This window comes from Lytechinus pictus, unplaced genomic scaffold, assembly GCF_037042905.1.
Source record: "Lytechinus pictus isolate F3 Inbred unplaced genomic scaffold, Lp3.0 scaffold_25, whole genome shotgun sequence".
NCBI lineage: Eukaryota > Metazoa > Echinodermata > Echinoidea > Temnopleuroida > Toxopneustidae > Lytechinus > Lytechinus pictus.
The window spans coordinates 507,979-523,033 of record NW_026974145.1 but is presented as its reverse complement, the minus strand read 5'-3'; positions in this window follow the sequence as shown (position 1 = coordinate 523,033).

Below are 15,055 nucleotides of genomic sequence, written 5' to 3'. Positions count from 1 at the left end.
CTTAAGATAAACGATGATCGTTTTGACAGTTACACCAATCACCTTTATAGCTTAATTACTCCGTCTGGAATGGTATGCACGCAAGATCAAAAGTTGTGTACACTGAAGTCAGAAACAATAGCAAATTTTATGTTTTCAAATCTGTAAGAAGACGATTCATCAAGGAGATAACCCATGAAAAAAAGGAAAACAACAACCAATAAATAAATGATGAAAAAAAAACGAATACATTTTCAAAACAGTAAAATAATACAAAAATGAAAAGATACAAATAAGAATATAGTATATCAATTAAGACTATGAAAGAATAAATTAAATTTGAAAATAGCGTTTTCAATATTTTCAAGAAGAGATTTACTAGTGATTTATCGATAAATCACTGATATCTTTCATGTCTATGAACTAGTATTAAAATATTTGAATAGTTAATTAATGTATTCAATCAATTAACCATTGGTCTTTTGAGGGAGAACTTTCATATTCATTTGTAGCCATTTCTGGTGTGCTTTGTTTGGAATATTTTGCTTATTTATTGAGATGGGGATTCATTCATATTAACAAAAAATGTTTTCTTCCATTTTGGAGTTCCAAGAGTTAATTTTTGTCGACATAATGTTATTCATAATAAAACAATTTGTCATTAAAGATGGAAAGCTATACAAGATTTGTATACAAACAAGATATGAATCAGTAAAAGCAATAGCTTTTGGTGGGATACGCCTGTAACTTATGTATCGTACAATACAATAAAATATTAAGGAAGAAATTAATATGATCGGACAGAGAGTTTTATATTATGTTATGCATTGTAGCAAAACTGGCAAATCGTCGGATTGTCATAAAAGTGATATTGTAATAAGATCTTGATATGTTTTAAACTCCTATAATGACTATGCTGGCCTTATATTATTTTAAGAAATTCTATACAAAATAACATTGAAAATAGGAAAGCCTTTCTGAATAAAGTAGTATATAGTAAAAAGAGTTGGACGACATTTACACAATCGGCATTTGCGTCAACTTTCTGAGGAGTAATTTTTACTAAAAATGATTTCAACAAGTTTCTGCCTTGTTCATATCATTCGGTGGTTGCTATGCATCAGATCCCGCAATACGTTTTGAAACGAAATATCGGCATAAGACTTCATTACGTACGTTCGTCTACCCCCCCCCCCCCCCATCACCCACTAGTTGTGCTGACAGAACACTATTTCCATTCAGAAGTACAATTATTGCAAATGAACCTATTAAATCGTTATATCTCTGCATTAACCTTTTCTCCGACAAGGACTTTGGCACATCGAATCAAATTAAAGCAGATAATATACTACGCCATCAAAACAGCTATCCAAACAGATCGTTCTCGTTTATTTAATATTTCAGTCTGAAAGTGACATTTGATATGCCCCGGCACTATTCACCATTCAACTTCTTCGATCCATTCATGATTTTATACACAGGTGATATATACACCGAAGTGTGAACGACCTCACCTTCCCCGATCTTCATATACTCTTAAAACTGTAAAACGCCATCCTATATAATACACCCCCCCCTTACCTGAACTAAAGAAAATGTCTGATAAAACTTTAAATTCATCCAGGTGATAAAAACGATTTGTTTTTTAAGTTATTTCACGACGTAACAGAAGCTCTCCTGTATGGCTATCAGTTGCTGTAATTCGGAAGTGTTTTCAAATAATTTCAGGGCATTATCAGAAACATTATTGCATACATCATGTAGAAAAACAAGTCATTCAACATTTTAAGAAGATTGCATTTTATGTACCCTATATCATGTGTAAATACAGAAGTACATGATCTAAATGATCTATTATAGACTAAAGCATATCGGACAACAGCTTACATGTGACGTGACAGAAATCAAATCTGGAAAACATAATTATGTTGTGTTTGGATGGATTTTCGCCAAACTTTTAAGAAATCATCTTTCTCTCGTTTTCACCTTGACCTCAGGATTGTCGTTTATTTTCAGAAATCAGCGAGTATAAGATAAGGGATAAGTTTGAGCTACCTATGCATAATTTCAAAACAATTAAATTACGATTATTTTTGTTTTGTTTTATTATTTCATTATTATATTTTATCTATTTATCTATCTATCCATCTATCTATCTATTTTTCCCCTTTGATACTTTTTTTTCAATTCCATTTTGATTATCTATATATCCTATTTTGATCATTATCATTAATCTTCTTTTTTTTTTTTGGGGGGGGGGGGCAATATTTTCATTTTTTCCTAGGGGTATATAAGTATAAGTATTCCGCTTACTGATTACATGTAATAGGCATATACGAGTACTTCGATAGAATCATATTTTCAAATATTTGTTGTCATGTTCAGCAAGCCTCAGGCAAGCATAATGGCATAAGACAACTAAAATAAATAATTTGTGTCTTCACGATGACTCCCCATCTTCAAAATTAGAAAAATTAAAGAAAATTAAAATTACAGTCTCATTAGAATACTACATGGCCCTGAATATTGTCTGGAAATTTGGAGGCATCGGATTTAGGGAATTGCTGAAAACTATTTGTTTATATATTATCATCTATGTGTATCATCATAAAAAAATTACTCGAGAAATATTTAACGATTTTCTTTTCGAAAAAAGAAAGCTCCATGGCAATAACCCTGACCTTTATTGATTTCCTGTACAACCTTAAACTGTTGTTCAGATTTTAAACCCCGGAATGTTGAAGTTTAGTCTGGTAGATCTCTGACTAACGACATCTTCACACGAATAATAACACAAACTAATCCTACTTAATCCAAGTTTGTGTAGGTACGGATTTCTCATTCTTTTTCAACAATATGGTCGCCCATAAAAACGCACGGGCACGTACCTCGACTCCACGTCAGGTATATTAGGGTGGTGGATATGATGATGATTTTTTTTTGGTGGGGATCTGGTCCTCATCAATAATGTATTTGACAAGCATAAATGTAGAAACTTAGAGCCCATCCCCCCCCCAAAAAAAAGTGCAGTAATTATCAAAGGGGCCCTGTACCTCGACCCCTTTCTTTTATGAATGCTCTCATCAATCTTACACAATTTAGTGCCTAATTTTCATTATGGGGAGCTTTTTTTCTAAAACAAATATCGATTATCATAATGGTATAGTGGTTAACTCTTTCGTCTTTCAATCTGAAGGACATGGGTTCGATTCCCAGCCATGGCGTGTTTTCCTTCAGCAAGAAATTTACTCACATTGTGCCATGGGCGGAAATCCCAGGGGGACAGGGGTACGTGTCCCCCCCCCCCTACTCAAAATAGTAGGGGGGACACAATAGCAAATGTCCCCCTACTATTTTTGGTCTTTTATGATGGTAAGAAATACATCATTCTAAATCGAAATAAAACATGTATTTTGGGACGAGATGACCTTACTTTGGGGATGATAACCTTTTTTTTTTCCTTGTCAAATTTTCCCGCCCCTTGTCCCCGTAGGCGGACCAGGGGGCCGAGGGGCCCGCCCCCCCCCCCCCCCCTCTTGGCGGAGCAAAAAAAGAAAAAAAGGAGGAGAAAAAGAAGAGAAGGACGACGAGTGCATAAAATAAGATGAGGGGAAGACTTGGAAAATAAAAAAATCTTTCGTGCCACTATATAAAATTTTCGCTCGCGCTTCGCGCTCTTATTGCCTGTTAGGTGATTTACATATCTTGTTCAATATGGAGCTCGAATGTCAAGTTTGAAAGTCGATATACAAAACATATTTCACCTCGGAAATCGAACTTTCATTATGTTGTGTGATTTACGAATTGATTTTTAAAAAGTGCTCTGTAAAAATGTCAGTTTTATGGTCTGAATATTAACACTTGCTGCTTGCGCTGCGCGCTCGCAAATTTTGATTTATCAGGTACCTATTATTTTCGTGTATTTCATAAAGTTTTCAAAATATCCCTTTTCAGGTCTGATTGTTAAGACGTATCAGCTAGCGCGCTGCACGCTCGCATTGTGATTGGCGAGTTATATATGTTTCAATATTTATTATACAACAAACTACTTAAAATCCCCTTTTCATGACAGTTTATCAAAAAAAAATTCTCGCGATTTGCGCTCGCATTAATGGTTAAAAATATATTAACTGATGCATTCTATTCATAATTACAAAAGTGAAATGTCCAGTTTTTATGCCATAATATCATCAGATTTCGCGCCCTCATTAGGCATTAATAAAAATGATATTAATTTAATAATCAAATTGTCCCTTTTGTTTCATCTCGCTCAGCAAGAGGAATAGGAAGATAGTCATAATTTTCATATGATTAAATGTCGTGAGGATGTCCCGGTCCTATGTCAAAACTCAGAGTAATAATAATAAAAATAGCAGCTCTTTTTAAAGTGCGATCCATATCCACCTTACAATTTTTCTACAAAGTGCTTGAAATATAAAGCTGAAATTGACTCTTTTTTCAGATCGGAATATCAAAGTTCTATGATTTTCATGATTAAAGATGTATTTAGAATGCATAGATTCTAGGTCTAAATATGAAACACGCGCGCGCATGTATATTCAGATACTCAACTTGTTCCCTATTTAAATCATTATCCAATTTCAGATCACAATATCAAAATTTTTCTGCTCGCGCTTTGTGCTCGCATTATTAATGTAGGAAGACCCCATATTACTCATCCTTTTCATGATTTACAAAACATGAACAGAGTGGCCCATTTTTAGGTCTAAATCTCGATTTTATTTTCTGCTCGTGCTTTGCGGTCGCATCAATTATTAAATTATATAGCTATACTGTTCACGATTACAAAAACATTCTTTCTTTAGAAAGTTCAAAAGTTTTCAGCTCGCGCTTCGCGCTCGCATTTTTTGATCGTTGAAATATGTAACGCCTTCATGGCTAAGTGCAAGAAGTCCTTAACAGTTACTTTTTCAACAGGTACCAGTTCAAAACGTATATAAAAATTTTCTGCTCGCGGTTTGCGCTCGCATTATTAATACTCATCCTTTCCATGATTTACAAAACACGAATAGAGTGTCTCGTTCAGTAAATATTATAGGACTAAATATCGAAATTTTCTGCTTGCGCTTCGCGCTCGCATCAATTGTTTACTTATATATATATTCTGCTTGAGTTACAAAAAGTGCTTAGAATTTCCATTCTTTATGTGAAAATGTCAAAAAAAATTTAGCTCGCGCTTCGCGCTCGCATTATTTGATTTTTAAATGCTACTTTAACAGGTATCTTTTCCATCAGTTCATTTCTGCTCGCGCTTTGCGTTTGTAGTAATTATTAAGTTGCATACACATCTTTTTCAGGATAACAAACATTGCCCAGAATGTTCAAATTTTAGGAAAAAATACAAAAAATTTCCACATCATATAATAAGGATTATGATATTATATATTAATTTATAAGAATAAAGCTAAAAAGTGACTAATGAGGACTACCCCTTTAAAGAAACAAACAAAAATCATCTTCGAGCTGCGGATCGGGGAAAATATGGCTGAAACAAATTTCCGCCCCCCCCCCCCCCCTATTGGCGAAGGCTGGATCCGCCCTGTGTCCCCCCTACCTTTTGGGAGATATTTCCGCCCCTGCATTGTGCTACACTCAACCCAGGTGAGGTGAATGGGTACCCGGTAGGAAAAATTCATTGAATGCTCCAGGGCCTACATGGGCAGCGCAGTTAAAGCCGGGTTAATGATAGCAGCGCTTTGTATCCTCAAGCAAATAGCGCTTATTAAATCCAGCAACTATTATCATTATCATTAAACTCCTTTTTCTAAGAAATTTCATTTTCAGGTCCTGACATATCTCCCTATTAATCCAAGATAAAGCCCCTTTTAGATGCAAAACAAGTGTCACCATATTTTCCCGTTAAACGATTATTTCTAAATATAAAAAATGTTGAATTTTTCCTTCATTTGAACGTCCCTTAAATCATTAATAAATAATAATTCCATCTTTTTTAATCCCAAATCTTCTGATCAGTTATATTTTACTATTTTCATCAGTATCATTTTCACATTGTTTATTTTTTATGAGTGCCTTTTTTATTATTTCGTTTTACCGATACGTGTCGATTTTGCTTTAAATTGTTCACAAAATCCAGACAATCAGATGCTTTACAATAAAACAATCTGTTATCCTGTTGAAAATGACACCGACATTCGCTGTGCTCGCTTGCATCTATTAGATACCGAGAGTGTCTTCTCACTTTAAAGTATAGAACTACTTATTTTAACAATCTAGAAAGAGTTTTCAAAATAGGTCTGGTCGTAATTGGATCACCTTTATAATGTTTATAGGTGAAAGTTTTCTCCACCAGATATGCCAGAAAGGGGTTGAAGAATTGCATCTGTAAAGATGATCCTGTAGCAGCACCGCCAAAGTTAAACCCTTTTCTTAGAGTTTACTGCCAACATTTCGAATTAATATGTTAATTCTTTCCCCCAAGAAGCGCCTTTTATATTTACCCCCATCCCACCCCCACTTAATGCCAGCAAACGTAGAATTTCTGCCAGGTGAAAAGAGAGGTTTCGTGAGTGGAAAAAAAAAACAGTTAAAGGACAAGTCCACCCCAACAAAAAGTTGATTTGAAAAAAGGAGAAAAATCCAACAAAATTAAGCAAAACACTGAAAATTTCATCAAAATCCAATGTAATATAAAAAAGTTATGACATTTTACAGTTTCGCTTAAGGACGTTCCACAGTTATGTTTGTGCACATTATGATCTGCGCATATTTAACACTCTGCGCGCCGACGTCACAATGGATGAACAGGTGATTAATTAGCTGTGGGTATGAGCTGATTTTTCTCATCATCTGCACCCTAATTGCAGATTCGATGCGTTATTTTATGAAGCTAAAAAACTTGAATTATTCCATGGATCATTAAAAAAAATATCTTTACAATTTCAAAATACTTTACTCTGCAGTACTGCCAAGAATCACAAATATGACCCCGAGTTTGAATAAATGGTAGAGTGGTTTTGATTTTTCTTCACATAGATACAAAGCATTTGGCGCATTTTTGGTGTTTTAAAAAGCACATTTGCTCTAATAAAAATGCTGATAGTTTGAAAACAAGCACATGAACCCCTATTTTTTAATGTTTGTACCTCTTAGGTATAGCTTCCTCTACAACCTTGCAAATTTTGGTGAAAATGACATGGATTTTGAATAAAGTGCAGCATTTATTGTACTTTTGTAGTCTGTTATTGAAATTTCACAATTTTGAGATTGGGTTTTTGTTATCTTTTACGCCGTTATTAAGAACTGACTGTGCTGTTAGACTTAAAGTTGCAAACAAATAGCACCATAAATAGATTATCCATTCTAACGATACAATTATTAACTCTCTTGCGAAATTTGATGACTTTTTCATGTATTTTGACTGAGTAATAGAGGTTTAAACTCATTGTAGTATTCTTGCGAGGTCTAAAATTGCCAAATTCTTTTAAATGCGCAATTCTTAAGAACATCAATTTGGGTGAACTTTGAAGCTCTACAGCAAAAAATCAAGCACATGGACCTATGTTAATTTTTGCATATTTCGAATATTAAGGTTCTAAAGTATCTATGTGCAAAGTTTGGTGAAAATGACATGGATTTCACTTTAACTGTGGAACGTCCTTAATTTCACAAAACAGTCATATGCTCATCCTGGTCGATATGCAAATTTGCAGACTGATGACGTCACCCACTCACTATTTCTTTTGTATTTTATTATATGAAATATGAAATATTCTAATTTTCTCTCCCTTGTCAAGTGAAACAAAGTTTTATTTTTCTCTGAACAAGTGAAATTACCATTATTTTAACAGATATTATTGAGTTAAGTTGGTCCTTATTGTCAAATCTGTAAAGATTGAAATATTGTATTATTCAAACAATAAAAAACAAAAGAAATAGTGAGTGATGGACATCATCGACTCTCATTCGCATATCGCTGAGTTGTGCATTGAACTGTTTTGTGAAAAATAAGCGAAACTTAAAAATGTCATAACTTTCTTATTTTACATCCGATTTCGATGAAATTTGCAGCGTTATGTTTGTTTGATTTTTCTCTATCGATTCAAATCAACAATTTTCTTGGGTGGACTTGACCTTTAAACATACAGCTGAATTATCTATACAAGTTGTGTCGATCAACTCCCAAGTAACAAACACTTGTACCGGAAGTATTAGCTCGTTCGAATGTTCCGGTTTTACTTTTCTGCCAGCTGAAATTTGCATAGGAAGAATAGACCGCAGGTGGAACAGAACAGATAATGAATAATTAAAAAATGTAAACAAGCTCATCCTAATACACCGCGCTAAAATTCAAACTTCAATCAGTATGAATAGTGAACAAAAGTTCTGTCCTTGCAATAATTATTTCAAATATGTATATTTTGTTGTGAGAACAGCATGCACGCCCCCCTTCTTCTGAGGAATAAGATTTTCTGCAGTGGGGATTTCCCTTGCACTTCTCTGTGTTTCTTTTCCTTTTTTTTTCTTCAGTGTTTTTTTTTTTTTTTTTTTTTTGGGGGGGGGTAAAAAATAACTAATTTAAAAACTTACGAAGCCATTTCCTCGTTTGGGCCAGAAAACACCCCCCCCCCCCGTGTAGCGTTCCCTGGTTATTATCTGTCAGTAAAAACGGCCAGCAGCAGCTCCCAGTATTGCAGTGCCTGTGATAAAGACTACGTCTACCATGTCAACCCACCCATTCGTCCATAGCGTGGAGAAGAATTATTATCTTATTTTGACTGCTGTGATTTACGGTCTTTTGACACACGTTTAGCCGTAAATATAATCTCATAACAAGCATATCAATATTATTTTCACGATATTTCAAATATGTCCTATTTCTTTCTCAATGTAGGCCTACGGGCTAAACCACGATGTTAAAGAGCCTGATTGATCACGTATGGCTACGATCCAAACCGCATATTACACTTTTATTCTAATCAAAAATTCTAGAGTCAAATTTTGAAAGAAAAGGAGGAAAATTTTGGTATCATATATAGATATGACACATTGTGTGCGTTTATGTTGAGAAGTAGTAAGTTTTTTTTTAGTCATAGATTGCTGTGTTAGGTAAATCATGTATCAATATTAAAAATCTACACCATCTAAAGCAATTTGTCATGGTATCCGAATTATGACTGTGCTCAATCTTACTTTTAAAAACCTGTGTTTTCCTTATTTACAGAAATTGAAGAGTGTTTCTTTTTTTAAAGGGCAAACATTAATGATGTCCACAAACTGGTAATCATCGTATTACGGAAGGAAGCAAATTTATTCAATCGGCTACAAAGTAATGTAATTTTCTTACTACGTCAATATTCCATTTGCTTCAATATGCAGTTTCTTTGCGAGGAATGAAAACCTTTAACCAAGGGTTTACCTCGATGATTTTTGTCCTCCTTCTCACGGAACGATGGCGATGAATTGGCACCAAATTCGTCTCCACTTGTCACCTTCCCAGCCCGCCAAAATTTATCGTCTGCGTAAAACAACAAATACACAAAAAATTCAGGTATTCTTGTCTGCCTTGCCCGTCGAGCGATCATAAAACAAGCCATGAGCCATGTTTGTAGTTACAAGGTTCAAAATTTATATACATAATCATCTCAAAGTTTTCATTTCTCATAAACGTCAGAAAAGCGCGGAACATCGTGGAGTCTAATTTGGAGACGAGAAAATATCGTCCATGATGAATTAAGATGCCGCAACTCATGCTAAAAAAGATTAACTAGCATATTTTTATATTAACAGTGATTTCGTTTAATATCACACTTTAAGCAAGGTCCATATAAAAATGTGGTTGTCACATAATTCTATATATGCTTTACAATTTTCAATTTCAATTTAATTATGAATATATTATTGCCTTTCTTCATTTTAATTTCGTTAACACGGCTATAATACAAAACGGGGGTAGTGGTGGAGCTAGGCGAGGAACAGGGCCCTTGGAACGATTTTTTTTTAAATAGGGGGTGCTGGTTTAAGGCCCGGTCCCACTGGCCGACGGATACAAAACGTATTCATAAAGAACACAGCGGACGAGCAAAATTTCGTGGATGGCTCCATCCGCTTTCATCCGCTGCAGAAATAGACAAAAATTTGCGAAAACATAACGGTAAAGAACGGATGTGGGTATGTAGCGCGGATGTTAAACGGTTGTTCAACGGAAACCTTGCGGATGAAAACAGATGGAAGTGGATGACAGCTCCGAAGGGGTTACGGGGATTTCGAATCTTTTATTGACGAGATGCATACGCTTACATCCTTTCTATTTCCGTGCTAATAAGACGTTCCTCGTACCTTATCTTTCCTCCGTCTTTCCGTTGTTCAGCTTCTGTGGATCTGAGTTGCGAGGATGCCCAGAGGATGCAGAGAGGATACAGCGGACGCTTAACGGATGATAACGGACATGGATCGTTTGGTGCTCGTATATGTTGCGGATTTACATCGTACCAGCGGATCCGTTCTATAAGTTTTGTGGAGCTCAAAACTTTTTGCTCGGATGAACTCACAGTGGACGGATGCTCGATGGATAGAGCGTATGTAACACGTATGCAATGAGTACACAATGAATGCATAGCGTTTTCCAACGGATGGCAAGATTTTTTTAAAGTTTTACATCCGCTTTGCATCCGTAAGTGCAATGGGAGTGGGCCTTTAGATTTGACAAGCCAAAACAAGGTTTCAACTAAAAAAATGAAGGTCATATTGATCATATAAAAACCTGACAAGAAAAAAAAAACCGTTTAATAATAAAATGAACAAAATGAAGGTGATTTTACATACATTTCAGCTCTTCAACATAACTACATGACCTATCAGATTTCCAGGGGTGGTGCCTATGGCGGATAACACACGCAGCACCCCCTTGGTAAATCTTGCGGGCACCCCCGCATCAGGGCAATGGCGAGACTGGGTCTTTTTTTTTTTTTTTCTGCGTTCACAATACATTATCAAAATTATCTACATTGATTGCAATATACAAAATAATCTATAATGTATACAATATAAACATAATACATAATTAGAAAAAAATTGTGTGGGCATATACTTCACATTTTAATGATAATAACAAGCAACATAAACAAATGAACGCAGGAGACCGCCATCGTGAGCGGTAAAGCTTGTAATTGATGGCGGCCTCATAAAAAGGGTATATACTTTGATTTGAAAGAAATATCACCCCAAAAATAATTGGTGGGTAACGGAATAGCGAACGGAAGAAGAAGAAGAACGACATTTTTATGAATATGATATAAAGGAAAGGAGGAGGATGAGGATGATAATGATGAGTGGCGTACCGAGGGTCACGGCATTGGGGGGCACCAGCAAAAATTTTGAGTCACTTAGTGGGCGCGCAAAGCAAGCTCAATTGCAAGGTAGGCCTATATCAGTGCGTCCCACAAAAAACGAAACCGAGATTTATCGATGATTTATCATAACTTAATCACAAATACAATAGACAAATGACCTACCATTGTAAAGCTTAGAATCCCCTCTTTCATCTGAAATTCCTAAAATTATTTCTCATTCACGCATGACTGAGCAAAAACAATTTGAAGAAGGGATACCAAAAAGTCATTTGGCGGGCTGTATCTGGGTTTCAAAAAGAAAACCACATTTTTATAAAGTTCAATATCTGCTCTTTAATTTGATACCTCAATTACAGAAAATGGTTAAGAAATAAAAAAGTTCTGGTTATTTGAAATAAGGCTTGAATTTCAATAATTTCATAAAATTAAGAGGTTCTCCAGGCTAGCGTTCAAACTCACTTGACACTCCGTTTTGTTGACGATCAGCCATGCATTAAGTCTTTTGTTAACCATGCGATTGTTTCTGTGGGAAACCGGTGAAAACACGTTTATTTAATGAAATTATGGAAATACAAGCATTGTTTCGAGGGAACATAACTTTTTTACTTCTTGACCATTTTTTGTGATCAAGCTATCAAATAAAAGAGCAGATATTGAACTTTCTAGGCATGTGATTTTCTTTTTGAATTTCAGATACCCCCCGCCAAATGAGTTTTTGGTATCCTTTCTTCAAATTGTTTGTGCTCACTCATGCGTGAATGGGGGAAAATCTAAGTAATATCAGATGAAAGAAGAGATTCTAAGCTTTACAATGGTAGGTCATTTGTCTATTGTATTTGTGATTAAGTTATGATAAATCATCGCTTAATCTCGGTTTCGTTTTTTCTGGGACGCACTGTATACTGACCTGAAAGAGAAATTTCAAGGTATGAGCCATTAAACGGATATGTATCTCACTGATCAATTAATTTTGCGCTCGCATAATTTTGTTTTTATATTCAGACCTAAAAAATGGATATTATGAGCAAATTTTTACATTCATAATACATACCTGTCTCACTAAACAAACAATGCGAGCGCGAAGCGCGAGCTAAAACTTCTTTTGGCATATATTGACCCCCAACAGGGACAATTTAATAACTTTTTAAAAAGAAATTCACGAAGAGCATATATATCTCACCATAGCCATCTAATGCGAAAGCCAAGCGCTTGCTTATTTTGTTAGAATTACATTAAAACATATGAAACACTTTTTGTAGTCAATGTAATCATGAACATGATACGTATATCACTAATCAAATATTGCGAGCGCGAAGCACGAGCTGAAAATTTTTGAAATATCAAACCTGAAGAGGGGCATTCTAATGCTTGTTCGCAGGAATTCACTAAGATCATAAGTATTTCACTATACAATGGATGCGAGCGCGAAGCGCGAGCTGAAAATTTTCGATATTCAGACTAGAAAAGGGATATTTTAAGAATTCAGTATTTTAAGGAATTCATGAAGAGCTAACATATCTCACAAATCCAGTAACGCGAACGTCAGTACGCATTGGACATGTTTTATATTCAAACCTTATAAGGGGGCAATCACTTTAGGTAATCATGAAAAAGTAGCATAGTATTATGCCACTACATAAATCAATAATTACTGGAACTATAGGTCTATTTGATGTATATTGACTTGAAAACGGGATGTTTTAGTACAACAGGAATTAAACAGACAATGCGAGCTCTAGGAATGATGAACACATAGGCCCTAAGCAAATTGTGTTTCATAAAGTTATGAAAAATATTTCTTATGTAATAAAATATAATGTAATATATATAACATAGTACAATATAATATACAGTAATTTCTTCATCCCACACTACGGTTTTCTTTCTTTCTCCCTCTTTTTTTTTTTTTTTTGGGGGGGGGGCACGTGCCCCCATGCCCCCCGTAGTTATGCCACTGATGACGATGATGATATGATGATGATGATGATGGTGATGATGATGATGATGATGATAATTACCATAACATAATTTAGATAGTGAAAGGCGATTCGTGGAATAACATTTTTAGGTTTTTTCGATGTTAAAAATTTTGATTTTTGATTTCCAAAAGCCTATATCGACTTCCTGTGTATGACATAAAACTGAAAAGATATTATAGATTATTTTGTTATAACCCTGATAACGTTACGCAATATCATTCATGACATAACGTTGCAGATAAGGCAATAGTTCATAAACAAAAGATGTGAATTCTACAACTTTTAATCAAATTAATTATTCTGTTAGTGTTGAACAAAATGTAAAAAAATATATATATATACATTTTTCAAATAAAAAATCAAAAGCAACATGTAGAGATTACGATAAACCATTGGGCGATAACCCGAAGATAATTATGTTTCAAGTTTATAGACAATACCGTATACTGAAAGAGAGGCTCAGCCGTAGTCTTGTACAAGACTGTGGTCAGTTTATCTGACGGTTGGTGTGTCCATTGCATGTCCATGACTGTGAAATATAGGCTAGTAATGGGAATCATCAGGGGCATTGGATGTGTTTACCCACATCCAACCCCAAGGGGCATGGAACACCCACCAGGGAACAGGTGACGTCATTTATACGACTGATGACGTCACAATCAGCAACTTGAACGCGTTGTGGCTTCCAAGTGTGTGGGTGCTTTGACTAATTATGACGATGATGATGATGATGATGATGATGATGATGATTATAAAAGGGGTACGTACATGTATATATCGTCAGATATGTACTCTTTGTGCTCAATAATTACCGTCCTCTGTTTTAGCTAATAGCTGTCAATACAAGGGAATAAATTCCTGCTGGCTACACATATCACTTGAGTCCAGCGATGAATATGTAGATCAATGCCTTGCCTAAGTTAGTGCCGCAACGGGATTCGAACCTCGAACCTTGTGATCTACAAAGTCCGGACACATATCCACTGGAGCTAGGCCACTACAATAGCTCTATGCCCCTTTTGGGGGCGTCTTTATTCCACATACCACTGCAAATGTTTTGCTTTCGGATTTTAATCGCTCAAATCGTAAATTCTTATTATCTTCCACATAAAATTATTTCGTTTTAATATTTCTTTCGGGGGAGGGCTGGTATTTGATCCTTCCTATCCCCTTTGTAAAGTTATCAGTCAATATTTCTTTAGTTGCGTTGTCGCTTTCATTATCATTTCTCATAATGTTTTCATCTCGTTATATAGGGATATGTATGTTTGGTTATATAGTTAATTAGTAAAATAACGCACCAGTGCAGACTTTATACTATAATCCCTACCATGCCTATATTTGTTTCTTTCGAGACAGCATGACCAGGTCATGAGTTATTATATATTCCACCTGAACATGACTTGCCATGCATGCCTTGATTATAGATTACCGTTTGTAAGTTTTCAAACGGATATTCCTTTGTTTTACGATGCTAATCCCTCCGGCATCCATCTCCTGTATATTTCCTCTGCCCGACGCCATTACTACATAACAAGGCATACGGATCGCGTGCCAGTGCACCTCATCTTCCCCCACACACGCGGTGTCAATGTTAAACACATTAATTTCATTCTCGATATCTCCTATCTTCCTCAACTCAACTAATATCAAAACTTTGGAGAAGAAAGACGTATGGCTGTCATTATGTTTGTATTTTCCTTCCGTTTCGCGCTCGATGGCGGGGAATGAAAACAACAGACCATTTTTTTTTCTTCTTTCTTTGCA